This window comes from Anoplolepis gracilipes, chromosome 6 (assembly GCF_047496725.1).
Source record: "Anoplolepis gracilipes chromosome 6, ASM4749672v1, whole genome shotgun sequence".
NCBI classification, from domain to species: Eukaryota; Metazoa; Arthropoda; class Insecta; order Hymenoptera; family Formicidae; genus Anoplolepis; species Anoplolepis gracilipes.
In genome coordinates this window covers 13,222,501-13,239,481 of record NC_132975.1, presented here as the reverse complement: position 1 = coordinate 13,239,481, position 16,981 = coordinate 13,222,501, and the positions used below count along the sequence as shown (strand labels likewise).

General features: G+C 37.4%; 1 protein-coding gene across 2 annotated transcripts in view; it reads right to left on the bottom strand.

Annotated features, from left to right (window-relative positions):
- The window catches only part of LOC140667310 (uncharacterized), a 76,979-nt gene that overhangs the window by 21,325 nt on the left and 38,673 nt on the right, over window positions 1–16,981 (bottom strand). The gene's annotated exons all lie outside the window — the stretch shown is intronic.

Below are 16,981 nucleotides of genomic sequence, written 5' to 3'. Positions count from 1 at the left end.
GTGAAAGGATCGTGAGGCGCTCGCTTTTTCATCTCCGCCTTGAAGAATGAAACGGCCATCTGTACGGATTTTTCGCCGTTCGATTGCGAACGCACGAGCGAAGGGAATTAATTTTAGCGAGCGAGAGAGTGCGTTCGAGAGCGGTACTCGTACAATGAAAATTTACGACAAACGATGCGACGCATGCGGAAGCGAACGATAATTTCGTCGTCTGCGAGGAAACGGAAGGGAGCTCTTAATGGTCGAAGAAGAATAAGAAAGTCGGAAGAGAGTGGAAGAGAGCTAAGAAAGCCATTATTCGCGAAAATATGGCTGGTTGTCATCCTCAGAGCTCGCTTTCGGACGAACGGATTTTCGCCGCGTTATTTCCTATATATTCTCTCGTCCGTTGCGTTGCCTCTTAAGAAAGAAACTGCATCGCCCGTTTAGAGATTTTATGACCAATTTGTTCAACGACCATGGCCCTAAACTTTCCGCTAAAGTTCGCGTATTTGTTATATCTCGCGTTATACGAGTACCTTCTTTCCTATACGTGTGTCTCGTAGATAATTCACGTGTACAACCTGTCACTTATTTTGTGATAAATCGAATCTCGGAATGATATTATATATCGCACGACCGATTGTCGATCATTGAGCCTGCAACACGTAATACATTTTTCCAAGTTTTTCTTTTCGTCTTTTTTGTATCCGCCGCGCAAGATTACAACGTATCGCTGATCGTATCGTCATTTTTGTACCGCCGTTAGATAGACACTCGAGGAAGGAGGGGAAAGAGGGGAATGGTTTATCGTACGTGCCTGGAGAATAGAACTTGGGAAATACCAGTGAAATACTGCAAGAGACTGCAAAAAGATTTTCTATCGCCGTCAGCGTTTCGCAAGTAGATAATGCTAAATGTATAATCGATCGTTATTTAACGCGAGAAAAAAATGTTATAGAATGTGTTAAATAAAAAAAGCACTATAATTAACGCGTGCAAGTCATACGGTTTAACGCAAAAAAATCTTGTATAAAGATTTACACGATTATATTTTATCGATTAACGCTGACAAACCTTTTATATTATACAAATATATTATCTTTTATATGCAAATAAATTACGTTTTAATTATGCGAAAAAAAAAAAAAAAAAAAAAAAACATTATTACACATTACAAAAAATCAAAATATTAGAGATTTGAATGTATGAAGATCGCCCAATAGAATTAATTATTTGCCTTTTTTCACGGCGACTTATCTTGGAATTTCCGTTTCTCTTGAAGGAGATAATTACTTCATCGTTTAAATGATACCCATCAAACCGCATAATCCTATCGTATATAAAACAGTAGGTAAATCCCTGATAATAACATGATGTGCAAGTCATAATATACAGATACTCTTCCAAGAAAAAGTATCTCTCTCTGAAGTTTTTTCATAATTATAAATGATTATTTAATAAAAGCATGTTTTTAACTGGATGATTAGAGAACCGGATCTAGCCAGTCATTAGATATTAGAATGCTACAAACATTTTTAAATAGAGGATTATCCAATATATTCAAATCAAGAAAAATATTTCAATATCTTGTTTCCGAGAAATTTTAACTCTCATCCAGCTACATCAAGAATACAATATTACCTCAAGATTACAAGAATGAAAACAATATTACAATATTACTATATACTTTTTAAAAGACATTCCATCTCTGAGATATTTACTTTTCATTGTATATAAACACACGGTTGCATTAGTAATAAAAATAAATTGTCAAAGGTGAGAAATCTCTCGAAGATTATTGCGATACAAAATATTTTTTGCGCAAGATCTGAATGTTAGAGAGCCGCTGCTTTTCCTTGACGATCGCAGAAAACAATGGGGAGAATCCCGCGATTATCGGCTGTGTGCACGGAGATACATACAATTGTTCACGGGACATTAAAAGCGCGAAAACAAGTATTATATCTGCCTGTTCTTTCTATCTCGATGCGCTACAATAGATCGTCCATAGGATTTCCTCGAACAGGTTCGACACGGATGAATGAAGAGTTTCTCTCGTTGATCGTTGTTTATACGGGCTACCTTTCCTTCGATTCTTTATGCAAATTAGCCTTTTTAATATTTCCAGGTACTTTTATACTTTCACCGATCGCTAATCGCTGTTGTGATAATCGACAATGATAATCGATATTTTTAATATCGCTGATGGAAACCGCAGCTGAAGTGTATTGTGCTTCAAAATATTCGTGTAATTATTATAGCAAAACGCGGTGTGATAGAAAGCCAAATATAACGATTTAGAAATTAATTGCACAGACAAAGTAATCGTTTTGTGATAAGTATCTAATTTTACATGTAGAGCCATTTAGTGAAATATGTGGTCACATTTCAGTTGCATTTATAAATTAATTCGATTTTTCTTATATAATATAATATATAAATTACGTTATTTACTGATTATTTACTGATTGTCTTCGATAATTGTTTTTTTTCTCTGCAATTATTTTACGGAAATTTCTCTTTCCTTTATTTTTTAACCATTTTTTCTTCCATTTTTCCCTTTGTCGTATTTACATGCGCGATTGAAATAAAAGGTTGTTTTTCGATTAATGAAAATAATCATATAATTCTACACACAAAATTCGTATAATTCCAATCATTGAGGTGAAATATCACGTTTGTTATTGCAGACGGATAGAATGTATTTTTTAAATATCGAAAGTACACAAAAGGGGGCCTCTTTCCTCTCGCATATGTAAATTATATCCGTTCGCGCTACCTATTATAGAATGTAAACGCGATATTATATCCGGCTCACTTGGCTCTGCCTTCATTGTCGAATGCATAATTAATGTATACAGATATTATTCTCATTATCGATTAATTTACTTTAACAGGCAAATGGAAAACGAGAATCCCTCGATGAGAATGGCGTCACTCTCCAGAACTGCCTAGGCTGTTCGTTGTAAATATTATAATTTATGGTTATGATTTATGATTATAATGATCTTGTTTGACTTTTATGTTTATTTTTAATTTTACTTTAAATACAATAATTCACAATTGAACAATTCCGATACAATTCTTAAGGGACACTTCTTAAAATGCTTTATCTTCTCTTACAGTCGTCCCGAGACTTTTACATATGTATGAAATAAATTTAATAGTTTATTAAATTTGATAAAATTAATAATTGAATATATATATATATATATATATATATATATATAATTTATATTAGATTTGATATGGTGTATTTTATTTTCGAGAAGAGCGAGTCGCGTGTTTTCTTCAAGGAATCTGCAAACATTGAAGTATCTTTTGTAGAAAAAAAATCTTTGTAAGGCTGTTCAACGAAAAGGAATGTCTTTTTCGCGGAGTCGTGAATGTTGGTGCAGTTTCCATAGCGAAAAGCAGAAGGAAGAAACGCGAAAAAGCGAGGTGGTGATCGATCGTTGGTAGCCGTCGGAAAGGAGTGAAGATGAAAGAAAGAGAAAGAATTCCTACAGGAAGAGAAAGGTAAGCGAATAGCCACGCAGGAAAGAGAAAAGAAGTTTGACGATATCTCACTGATATTCGACGTTTTACGATCTGGATTTGCGACGCGAGAGTTCGATTGTCATCTCGGACTGGACTGCCTTCAAGAAGGATCCAAATTCGCTCAACATTGGAGAATAAATACAGAATTCTAAAAATCTTGTCGAGAGAGAAGGAAGAAAGTATAATTTTGATTAATTAAAATATTTCGCGGTCAACATAAGTAGAAAATTTCTTAAGACTCTTGTTGATTCACTTTTGATAAATATATATTTAATTAACTTTTCCGACAAAATTAATTGCAAAAGGTTCGTCATATTTGTTAAATAAATTTAAAAAAAACCCAAATTCGCAAGTGGTTTCAAAAAACATTCTTTTATCATCTATGAAAAAAACTTTCCAATTTTCTTTTCAAAAGAAAATCATAAATTTTTAGCTTTAAGGAATATATAAATTTTAAATAGAAAAATCAGATATCTAACATTTACGCAATATTGACGCTGAGAAGAATCAATGTGCCATAAAACTGATTCCTCCTTGGAAATATTCTTCAAGAGAATGCAGGATTCTCAATCCTATGAAGAAATATGGAAGAAACGCGAACGAGGAACTACGAGGAACTACGAGGAAGCGGATTTTGAAATCGCCGATATTTCAACCGATAGTGCCGGATCAAGATTTGCGATGGACACGAGCCAACCATCTCTCCCGGCGTAGCACTAACTCGGATTGCCTCCATGAAAACATCATGGAGAAATCTTGTACGAAATTACGTGATAATCATAATAGCTCTTTATATTATATCATCAACCATCTCGAAAGATTCCTGCGAGCTTGTTTTCCATCCTAATGTGAAATTAACGCAAAAATACGCATCGTCAAAGAGATCCGTGATGGAAATCTCTTCCGTCTGTCTCTAATTACGCGAAAAGAGGTGAGGGAGGAAAAGAAAAAATAGAAAAAAGGAAACGCCTTCAAGACATAGACCGGATCGATACTTCTTCCCGTGCAAACACGAACGCGTACCGAGAGGCACCGCGATCCGGATGCTTTCGTGTAAGAGAACATCACGTTGAAATTCCGCGCGGCTGGATCGGCGCCGCGCATTATGTAATAAAATGCACCGCAAAAAGCTCGTCGCTCATTCGCGTCCGCGAGTTGCATAAAATATTCGCGATTACACGAGGAGCTTATCTTTTTTTTTTTTTTTTTTTCTTTTCCAGAATATCTCGCGCGTAACTAATCTAGTTTCCTTTCCTATTTTTTAGCATTCTCATTCGAGCGTTTTTTTTCCGCCCACGCGATTTTAATATCTTTCTGTTTTCATGCTCAGAAAAATTGACGAGCATCCGAAATGAGCGTGTCTCGGCGGAGTAAACGTCAAAATTAAATTTCTCCGCGAATTTTAATTCAACCTATTAATGCTCGATATACAAAACGTTTTATTCGGGAGGGAGGGGGAGGGAAATCTACGATTGCGGTTTTCCATCTCGCCGCGAGATCTTTATAAGCTATAAAACCGGCGCGCGGAGTATTTCCAAGCCAAGGTTAAAATCGGTTTCGCCTGGCACTTAGTCTGAAGAATTTCTGTTATTTCCTACAGCGGGATATACATATACCGCGCGCGTATATAACCCGGAAGGGCATCGATTCGGGGGGAGGGGGAGGGGGGAGAGGCGGTCCTTTTGAAACGCTCGATAGAGCGAGACCGTAATCCCGCAGCCGCGGGAAACTACAACTTTACTCGTTCCGTGCGCCGTAACTTGTTTTATTCGAGAGCGTTTTAGCCTGACGGGTACCTACGAGTTTTCCGTACGGGAGAAAAGGTAAAGGCGCCGCGCGTGGAGACCGCTAAAACGCGGAAAAGTGTTGGTAAACAACGGTAATAATGATGATGGCGGGCGACAAGAACGTGACCCGACTACCTCGTTCTCGAAAAGTGTGCTCTTTCATTTCCTCACACGCATTTCCGACACCCGTTACTTTTCTATCGCGAATACAAATTTTGCAACGCGAGATAAATATCTTTTTAATAAATTTCTCAATTTTTGTTATCTTTCGCTATCTCTGTCTTTTGTGGATTAAAACTGACTTTACTTAAAGTAAAGATGAGGGTTTGATTTTTAACGCTAAAATGATGCCATTGAAAGGTAGTATATTTAAAACTAATCAATTGTATATTATACATGTATATGTATTAATTAAAAATAATTATATATAATATATATTAATTTTTTATATATAAAAATCAAATTATATACATATGTTATATAAACTCGCTTTACGTTACTTACGTCACTTGTTTTATATTTTATAAATATCTTGTTAAAAATAGAAACAGACGTACTTATGTAGAAAATGCAAAAATAGAGAGATATTCTTGTTCGCGGATCACTTCCTTATTCGTCCAGCTGCAGAGGACTTGAGGCGTCCTCAAGACCTGTTTACGTAAGTGTGAATAAGACGTGCCGCATTCTAACGATGATCTATTTACGTCCACTGCTCCCCGAGATCCCAGTCCGCGACCGGCCCGTACGCGCCTAATTTTATATTCGGAGCAAAAACTCGGCCATCATTGCCAAGTGGAGCTCCGACACAATCGATCCTTCACCCCGTGACCTTTCGCACCTCCTCTCGAGAGGAGGAAAATATTTACGAAAATAAAAATCCCAAACGCGCTCCAAAAATGGTACGGCATAAACGGTACGAGATCTCTGAAATAAAGTACCTCGAAAAGACGGGACCTCAAGAAAATAATCGGCGAATTAATCGCAATGGAGGAACGGAGGAGAGAACACGATTCTACGCGTTGTTTCGACTTAATCCTCTTTTCCGTCGTAATAGGATCACAACAGGGAAAGAGCGAGGTCGCGAATAAATTTCGCTGAACACGTGGAAAGTTCTTTTACGCTTCCAAGGGCAGCCTTTGTCGTAGCAAAAAGCTTCAGAATGGACGAGTAAAAATTCGAAAAAAATTGCCCCTCGTCTATTACCGAGATAACCGTGCGCGCTGGGGGGGGGGGGGGGAGGGGGGATCAGTATTTGAGATTGATAACGACGAACGTATCCCGTCGTTCCCTCGTGAAAACGCGCCGCCGGAATTATTCCGCGAGATAAGATTTACGTACCCTATAAAACTTGGAATAGGGTACACACTGTCGATGAATGTTGTCTTTGCTTTCCGCGTGCGCATGACACGAACGTGTTTTTCGAGTAAGAACAAATTTAGAACGGACATTAATCGCCGACGAATGAGTAATACTCTAAAAATATGCTTCGCTATATAATTAAAATGCCCGGGTTTATCGACCACCGATTGCCGAACGTGTGCTACTACATCTTTATAGATAATAATATCTTTCGGTTATCGTACCAGAGTACAACGCTATTGAACACACAAACGATATACTCTCGAAACGCGCGCGTTAGATCCGTGAAAAAATATATCTCTACAATTTTTTTTTCACCATAATAGTCGCTATTAACGATATTTTAAAACAAGCGTTAGTTTCAGTAATACCAGAGATATATATATATATATATATACGGCATTATTTTATGGATGTATTAACTTTAATTAACCGTTCCACGAGCTAGGCTGTAATTATCGTTTGCGAGCGGTGACTATTCTTTTCCGCTCGATATTCCGATACTCTTGATAATATGGTACGTCGAAGCGTAAAACTCGAGACGATCGATATATACGTACATGGAAAACGTTACCGTTTCGAAAGATGCTATCCTGAATAAAACCATGAGAGAAAGGTTATCTCTCGAGCGGAAAATAGAGAATTCCTCTGGCACCGTTATGAAATGCCTCACGTCAAATTGGAAGAGGTTCCCGTTAAAAATATATATATTTTTTTACATCCTCCTATGCAGTTGAAATCAGCAATTTTTCCTTTCTCTTGATTCGTGATACTGTACGAATTAAAAATAAATATGACAAGCCACAATTGACGAAAAGCAAGTCACGATCGCGTTGATACAAACGTTCCTTATCTCCTCGACAAGAAATGATAATGAGAGCTCGATTGTGGTTTGAGTCGCTCAATCTGTAGTTTAAAAATTTTTTTTTCGAAATTAATATAATAATTATCAACTTTAAAGCTCGGATTTTTTAATCTCAAAGTATTCTCTCTCGCCTGTATTATTTTTGCCGTAATTTTTTTCATCATTTCCGCGTCGCGATGATAATTCTTCAATGCTAGCCGATAGGAACGAACGAGGTCAATGAAAAGTGCGTGCGTATGTTTCAAGAAATTAATCTTTTCGATTTTCATCGACTTTGACCCTGCTTGCGTTGTCGATCCATCACCGTCATACACGCGAGCCAAACGTTAAGCGGCAGAATCGATCGTCGAGATGAAAAATAACGAGGGATCATTCCTGGATCTCTCATAAATCGATTCCACCGTCGGTGAATAATTACATGACTCGAGAGTCTAATGGCGGGGATTCGGACACCATTTATCTTCGTTATACAACAAACGAGTCGGCGGAAAAAATCCCGGCGAAGATGATTCCGGCTCGGCGATGGAGAATCACGAGTACGCGATCGGTTTCTCGTTGCGGAAGTTATCGAACCGATAAAGACCGGTTCAACGGTCGTTCATCGGTCGAGAATCGTGCCTCCGGCGCTTCCTGCCGCGAGTTGGCAACAATGAAAGTGCTCGATTACACGCTCGTTATGTAATTAAGATTGTTACGCCGATGGGAGCGAGCGGAGCGGCGTCACCTTGCAACTGGATGCTGCAAGTGGATGTGCATCATTACAGATTCCGGTGTACCTCCTGGTTTCCACGGTTTTTTGATTTACAGATACACAATTTTTCGAACGCATTCGTCGATAACAATAAGCAAACGAAGAAAAAATATATGTAAATATAAAATTAATATATAATTTAAAATTATATGAAAAGAGAAGAATTATATAAATTAATTAAGATAATTGTTATATTTATAATCCACAAAATTAGATGTTGAAATTTAACTTTTATCAGTCTTATAAGTTTATAGTAATTTATTTATATTTGATTTTCAGTATCCGTGTATTACATATTTCGCTTTTATTCGAAATTAAATTAAATAAAAAATAAAATAAAATAATTGATAAAAAGAGAAAACCAATTTAAAAAAAATAAAATAAAATAAAATAATTGATACAGAAAAAAAAACAATTTTTAATAAAATTTATATTGTTATTTTAAAATTATATACATGTATTATTTTCTCAAATTTTAATCTTTCAATTTCTCTTTTCCGTGAACTCGAACATTCCATATTTATCAAATGGGAATTCCGCAGCAAGTCTTTGTCTTCGTAAATTTCGAAATCGCACGTACAAGGTGAAAATTATTCTTCTTCAAGCGGAAAGTTTTTATCGCGACGCTCTATGCGCGTGCACGCACGACGGTCATCGCGATAATGGCTTTATCGTGATCAACGTCACCCACCCGGCGGCGTCTGATATTACGCAGTCGCGGCTTCGAATCGGGGCTGAATAGACCGCCGATAGAACAGGCGTGTGTTCTAGAGGCGCCTAAGGATATGATAGGAGGAACGCATCACGCGCGATCCCAATTTCCTGATATCATTGATCGCTCTGTGCGACACGTGAGCGCTTTACAAAAGCGCTTAAAAATTATAAGCAACGATTATCCTACGCTACAAAGTATTGTCAAGATCTAAAATAAAAACAAACGCGATGGCAAATTTTAATCTTCAAATTAACCGTTGCATCTTCGCGAGAGACGGCGTTTTCCTCATTGAAAGTGATTACGTAGCAGCTCTTGTAAGTAGCTCTTTTCAAGTACTACTGCTGCCGCTTACTATTGCTAATGACTTCCGTCTAAGTTTGAGAGAATGCGTAGCCACACGTGTAATGCCGTGAAAATTTTGTTTTTCTTTTTTTTTTAATTACGAATAAGTATGTGAAAAAGTAACGAGAAAATAAAATAATATTATTTAAAAATTATTTTTTTTTAAATTGCCTTTTGAAAATAATCTACGTCAAATTCTCGAAAAAATCGAACAACAAACGAGAACAAGTATGCCTCTTTCGCGTTACTCCAACTCGATATTCTCAATTATTTCCTCTCTTTTTTATCCTTCTAAATCGCGCTCGGTATATATATATATATATATATAAATATATATATTCTTCAAATATCCGCGATATAAGTATTATCATCATTAATGAACCCGTATTGTTCTACACACGTGCGTATTCTGCAAGGTTTCCTTTTTGGCGCATTGATTACAAAGGTCGTTGCCCGGATAATTGCTATTTGAATAATTCGAGCGAACGAAATAGCCGCAATTCGAACAAAGCTGTGTCATTACCGTTTTTTTTATTGCGCGCGATTTTAACTGAAACACTATAGCAATATATCCTCGAGCCTTTAGCAACGATATCGATCACACGAGATGGAAAGAGAGAGAGAGAAAGGGAGGGGAGAAGAGAGAGACAAAGAGAAGAAAAGAGAAATACAATTATTATAATATCCTATAAATGATATTGAAATGTATTTTGTTCCATATCCTCGGGGGATTATGTGACGTAACGATTCGATATCGACACTATTGATAAGGACAGCGAAAATTTTTACGCAGAAATATATCTATTTTATAACAAGCAATTAACAATTATTTGCGATAATAAAAATTAAGCGCCCGTAGTTTTTATTAATATTTACTCTCCATCTTATATGCCACAAACAATTATACAGTTAGGTATGATGATTACACATATATCTCCGAAACTCGACAGTTAATACCAAAAATCCCAAAGATTATATCGCGTATTTATGACGTATTAAACTCACTTGCGTTAAACAAACTGTTCAAACATCATCGTCGTGAAACGAAATACGGTTCAGATTCGTTATCAGCGTAGATATTTGTATGCCGCGTGACACGCGTGACGAATGCATGAGTTGGCACGGTCTTTGCGACGTTTCCACGCAAAAAGTGATAACGCTGCAACGTACGAAATTTCACTCGATCCTTGACATTTGAAGATGATCCGAAAGAATTCAACGAAAGTTCAAATTAAAATTCCGTAATATCCGATTTATGGTGATTTATATTGTACTGAAATAGCAATGTCATATTTATATACTTATTATTATAATAAATAAATAAATAAATAAATATATATATATCTAATTTTTTTTAACTAATTTTAGATCGTCGTGTATCGTCGCATGTGAGTGACGAGCATTTCGTTTTCGTTCGATATATATATAATATATACATCACCCGTATAGCACGCGCCAACGTGCAAGCCGATAATGCTTATGCACGACTTGGTCCGACCGCTTTGAACTTGGCGGATCTCGTAAATCGTACGGAAAACGGGGTAGTAGGTCGAGCACTGATATCGCTCGCGTTGCTATCGTCATCGCGTCCGTTTGGCATTTCTTCGAGAGCAAAGAGTCGAGATCTTTATTCTGAGATTGATATTCGGATAAAGAAAAAAAAAATTATCCCCGACCGTTTGACAATAATATCAAAGAGAGAAACGCGACGACGTGCGTGTAAAATCCACGTCGTAATTTCGGTAAACTCGACGAGCGTGCGCGAGAGATAAATGAAAATCTCTTCATCCACCTTAGGGAACTTAGACCGGTATAAGTGCGAAGATAAGCTCGGATAAGATTGCGAAGGAGGAAAGGTAACCCCTTCTCGAGACGAGGGGTTAAAATTACGTTTAACCACGGGGCAACTGCGAGAGATTCGTTTGGCAACCCCGTCATTTTCTCGAGGACCCTTAAGAGAGCTCTCTTCTCCCCAACTTCGAGACTCTCGCGGTTTTTCCTTCATCCCATAGATGTGGAGAAAGGGAAAAAAAAATCCGAGTCACTTTGAGAAATCACACGCTGCGAAAACTAGGAAGTCTTCTTGTGCAGCGGAATGTGTTGCATTGTGATACACGTTATCTACGGATGCTGCGTGCATCATATCGCGTTATGCGACAACCACGTTTGTTGTGATATAACTTCGAATAGGCGTGAAATACTTGGTCGGTTCAATTTCCCTCGAGATTTCTTATAAATCACGTTTTAATTCGCTCCGTAATTATCAACTATAAATTTTATATAACTTAGATGTAAATTATCGTAATTATAGTTATATCAAATGTAGTAAAATTTCAGAAAATCCCAGAGTTCTTCTCTTCTATTTTGCTTTTTTAAATAAAATTCTTTGGATCGAAGAGGCTAAAAAAATTTTGAAAAAAAATGTGTAAAAATTTCGAGTAGCATTGGTCAAGGTCAGGACAAGTTTGAACCATAAATTAACCAAAGTTAATTTAGGTGATTTTTATCGGCGAAACGAGCTTATAAAAATGCGGCAGATATCTCTGCATTCGGTTTCTTCTATTACTAAATTATACGAATCAATAAACCGTCCTCACGTCACGACCTAGGATCTTAACGCAACGCGGTCATAATAATAACGGGCGAATAAAACGTCGTGCACGACTGAAAACACTCTCGCAAGTTTTTCGCAATTTTCATAATTCGCTTTGGCAGTCGTCCAATCGCCTTATTTCCTCGAGAGTTCTGCTTCGATAAAGATATAATTTAGTTCAACGAATGAATACGTTTTTCGCGGCGCGATAATAATATCTACATTATAAATCACACAAATAAATATATAGTATATTAATAGTACGAATTTCGGTGTCCGAATTTATCACTCTATATTGTGACACGATGACGTAAAGTGTAATCATATAATAAAATTTGAATACCATTATATATGTATAATTATTATATTTTATCTATTATAATGTACGTATAATATATATTTTCTGTGCTGTATGTGATACATATATGTATATATTGTATATTATACACATGCAAAAAAATGTTGAGTCCGATTATAGCGTGACATATCAAAATGACAATCATAATTTAACTTTATAGATAGTTTATAAAAAGGATCCATATAAATTTGAGTCTACAAGATTGATAGAAGGTTAGCTATTTTTACGACGTTTCGAAAAAGATCGTGCGATAAATATAAATTTAATTTTAATAATAAGCAAATACATCGAGATTCCGAAACATAACGGACGATGCAGATAAAATTGTCGACTCGGTCAGAAGCGAAGATCGTCGAACGATCATCGAACGACGTATAAGATACATACATTGTCGTGAAAAAGGAAGAACGCGACGATAACCCCTTTACACATCAATATATGAGAACTCAGAAAAGCGGATTGCGCTCTCGAATGGAGAAGATTAACGATCCTCTATTGAGGGAACGCGCGAGTCCATGTTCCGTTCTCGTTCGACAATGTTATTCTTAGGTGCAGCAGCTGCGAAATTAATGAAGGCGACTGCGAGAGAAAGAAAGAGAGACGGGAACTGCGAGAAGCGTGAAATAATCTCGCTCGCTCGCGCGCGCGCGTCACACAAAGGGATATTTCGCGCTTCTCACGCGGAAACGTCGTCTAGCGAGTAGCGGTTTTGCGAGTGATGGATGAGAGCGTTCTCCGCGCGATGCACTCGAGACGAAAAAGTCGCGAAGGAAGAAAGATAGAGATGATGGTATATCGCCGGAGATGCGCTTGACTTTCACGCCGAGTTAGAGAATTGATACTTGCGGCGAAGCTACGCCCGAGAAATTGAGATGAACGCGAGTCGCGACACATACTTTTAGGTTTTCTGTTGGATAGAGTAAAGAATCGCATTAGCTAAATTGACGCTTTTTTCTAACTATTGGATGCTATCCTCCGGCTCAATTATGTTTGATATTACAATTGTAGGAATTAATGAGAATTGAAAGAATTTATTTATTTATTTATTTAGTAGAATATAAAGGGAGAATTCAAATACATTAATTACAGGAGAAAAAACATTAGATTTAACACCAGAAAAAATAAAATGTAAAAAAAATACAAATAAAAATTAAAATACAATTTTAGCCAATATATGTAAATGCTATCGATTTTGAGACGCACACTTTCAACATTAAAAAATAACTGGGTCAAAGACTGCAATGTCCAATAATACCTCGAGTATTCTCGATAACACGATACAATATAATTAAGTAAAAGGTGTGCGCCGGGAATTGTTTTCGTATACTTTGGTCGATCGATTCGGCTGCGGCATGAATAGTCCGCATATCACGTGATTGCCACCGATCCCGGGGTATTTGCCTATCTGCTACGGGCGACGGTATTTGCGCGCTGAGATTTTCCAATTAAACCGTGATTAATTCCGTGACGGCCAGTCGGAACGTGCGCGGCCGGTTGTTTACTGCGGAAGCGAAAGGAGTGGAGAAAGAGCGAGCGAGCGAGAGCGAGAGAGAGAGAGAGAGAGAGAGAGAGAGAGAGAGAGAGAGAGAAAACAAGATCGATGAACGCGGCATGCCGGTTGAAATCGATGTTAATCTGATTTCGGATAGTCGGGAGAGCGGTATAGTTTGTTTGCCTTTCCGAGGATGCGTCGCACGAGTCGTGAAAAATATAACGCGTGCATCGGCCAGTCGATCTCGCGGTTTGCTCGATTAGCAACCGCGTTATCCCGTTAACGGAGATCCTAGCGGAAAAGTCCTCGACGCCGAACGGAATTTACGGTATATTAAATTTTTTTTCCGCGCGAGAGAAGAACGCGGTGGGGATGAATGGACGCTGTTGCAAGCGCGTCAATTGACGGACGTATACCAGCTGTGCAAATAAATTTGCGAAATCGTTTAAAAATACGCGCGCGAGTGTGTTGGTGTGCTCGATGAACCGCTTGTTTAGAAATTTTCAGTTTTTTATATTAGCACGAAATTTCAGTTTTTATATTAGCACGAAATTTCGCAAAATATAATACCTCTTGCTTTATCCTCGTTAGATGAATCATTCTTCAGATTTATATACACACAACAAAATAAAAATAATTTATTATCATCGTTATTTATATTTATTCAACATTGCACAATTACATCCGCTTAAGCTGGCTTTGAGCGATTCACAAATCGCGACAAAATTCAAGACAAAAATTTATTTACCATTTTTTATGTATTTCGTCAAATGTTTTTATTAAATGTTTTTATTTCGCACGACACATAAAATTATAAACAGATTTCTGTCCCGAATTATAGATGCGAATTTTAAACGACAGGCCATATGACAGTCACGCTGTACAAAATGCATAGTAAAAAACAATTATAAATAAGTATAAAGATATAAATAAACTATGATACATAAATAAATTTGCAACGTACAATGCCAAGTCTGCGCGCGCAGACAAACGCTTAGAGAGCGTTCTAAATTTCTCAGAGAATAGAGATCAACATATCTGAGACTCTCATTTATACTGTCGATAAATAGATTATATAATAGGTCGTAAAAGTTTGCCCCGAATTTTTGTGATCGATCCGAAAGTAGCGTTTGTATAATCAATTTAACGTAGTTCAGAAATTTGAAGAAATAAAATACGCACAAGAAATGTGTCTTGAATTTAATAGTTAATTATAAAGCCGACTTCAAGGGAATGTAATAATTCTTCGACAAGTGCTGGACAAATAAGCTTGATGATAACAATAATAAAAATATTATTACGATTATCATTATTCGTCTATTGAAATCTGATGCATGATTCACTTAACGAGAATAAAGTGACAAGTATTTTACACGAACGGAATATTATCGCAAATGATCAATTACACTGGAGTTGTGTGTGCGATTTCCTTCAAAGTAAACGATGCAATCGGCGATTCTAAACCGGTGCACGATCGCCGCGTGCGTGCCGAGGATACACGTGTATCGGGGATAAGCATAGACTTTATTACAGCGCGTTAAAAACCGGTCTCTCGCGCGCGACCTTTAACGTAATAATCGCGTTTGTGTGAGTGAAACGTATAAGCTGGTTATGAGTCACACAATCGGTTAGCTCTAGATTCTTGTCCTCACAAAAAAAAAAAAAAAAAAAAAAAAACGGAAGCCTTGAAAGAAATTAATCTTGCGTGCGAGTAATGGAATTAAATCGATGAGCACGTGTATCCGTCTCGTCTCATAATCCACGAAAGCGAAAGCGAAAGCGAACTAAAATGGATAAATAAATGGATTTATTTATGTTTTCCATTTCTCGTAAACCAGTTACTCGATATATCCTGAAGTATTCATATTTGCGTAAAAAATTTCCGATACAGATGCGTGAGACGGATATAGTTGAAAATTTCGTTGCAACGTTTCGGTGATGGGCAGTGTTTGTTTGACAGGGCATAATACAACTCTAGGAAAAAGCTTGACAGACAAATAATGATCGGCGATTTATTTCGTGTAACTACGTAGATTGAATCGCGAGAATTATCGAGAGATTGCGATTCGTCACTATAATTATTATCTACGTATGTAAAATTTTTTTTAAATAGGTCGACAAACTTTAAAAGTTTATTTCGCCGCTCCGAGGCAATTTTCGCGTGTTGAAAAAAATCATTTCCAGCAGTTTCTCTAACAAAGCGTTCCTCCATAAACGTTTCCGACGTTTCGTATGATATTTTTCTTTTCATCGTTACGACTCAGAATGAAATAGTTTCTTTGCCTCCAAAGTTTATCTACCTTTTTCATAAAAATCTCTCTTGGATATTTGTAAAATGTATGCAAATGTATGCAAACGACAAAGAAAACGGTAAGATAAAAATCGAACACACTTTACGACCTGAAGCTGAAATGCGTAAACTTTCTCCGCGCCTCTCGTCGCGAATCGTATCCCTTTCGCGAAGCTGCTACGTATCAAGGCCGTGACTATCGTCACCTGTTCCTGCGCTACATAATTGCAGCCGCGGAACGAAGTAAAATCGAGCAGCGACGAGTATATTACATCGTAGATACACGTACAACACGTCGTCGTCGTCGTCGTCGGCCTCGTGTTCTTCGTCGAACGACGCGAAACTCGAACACCCGATCGTCACGTAACAACACGCGGCCGCGTGCACGCGCGCGTTATAACGTCACAGCGTGTCGCACGCGTGACAACCGCCACCACTCGCGGTCATGACGCTCGTTTCGCGAGCGATTATTCGCGAACGCGTTTCATTAATTAATTAACATGAAAGACCACACATACACACGTAAATCTCGAACATTTCTGTCTAATAACTCTGAAGGACTTTGTACGAAACTCGTTTCGTGATCACTCCAATTAGCAGTTCTACTTTAATAACTGTCCGTTACTTTTGCCACTAATTTCGAGATATTACAAAGTTTACGTTAGAAGCGTTTGCAATGCGAGAAGATTCTCTTTAGCAAAAAAAAAAAAAAAAAAAAAAAAAAGGAGGATATCATTCATGGTCAACTTTCTGCGCAATTAATCCGTTCGCGATCGTAATTTCGCGTAATTTGTAATTTATAATTTGATCTGGCTTATGGGCGACATGAAGGAGATAAGCATTGTCAAGGTATCGAGTAGATATCACTCGCGTATCTATCTCACGACTTTGAGATGAAATCGCGTAA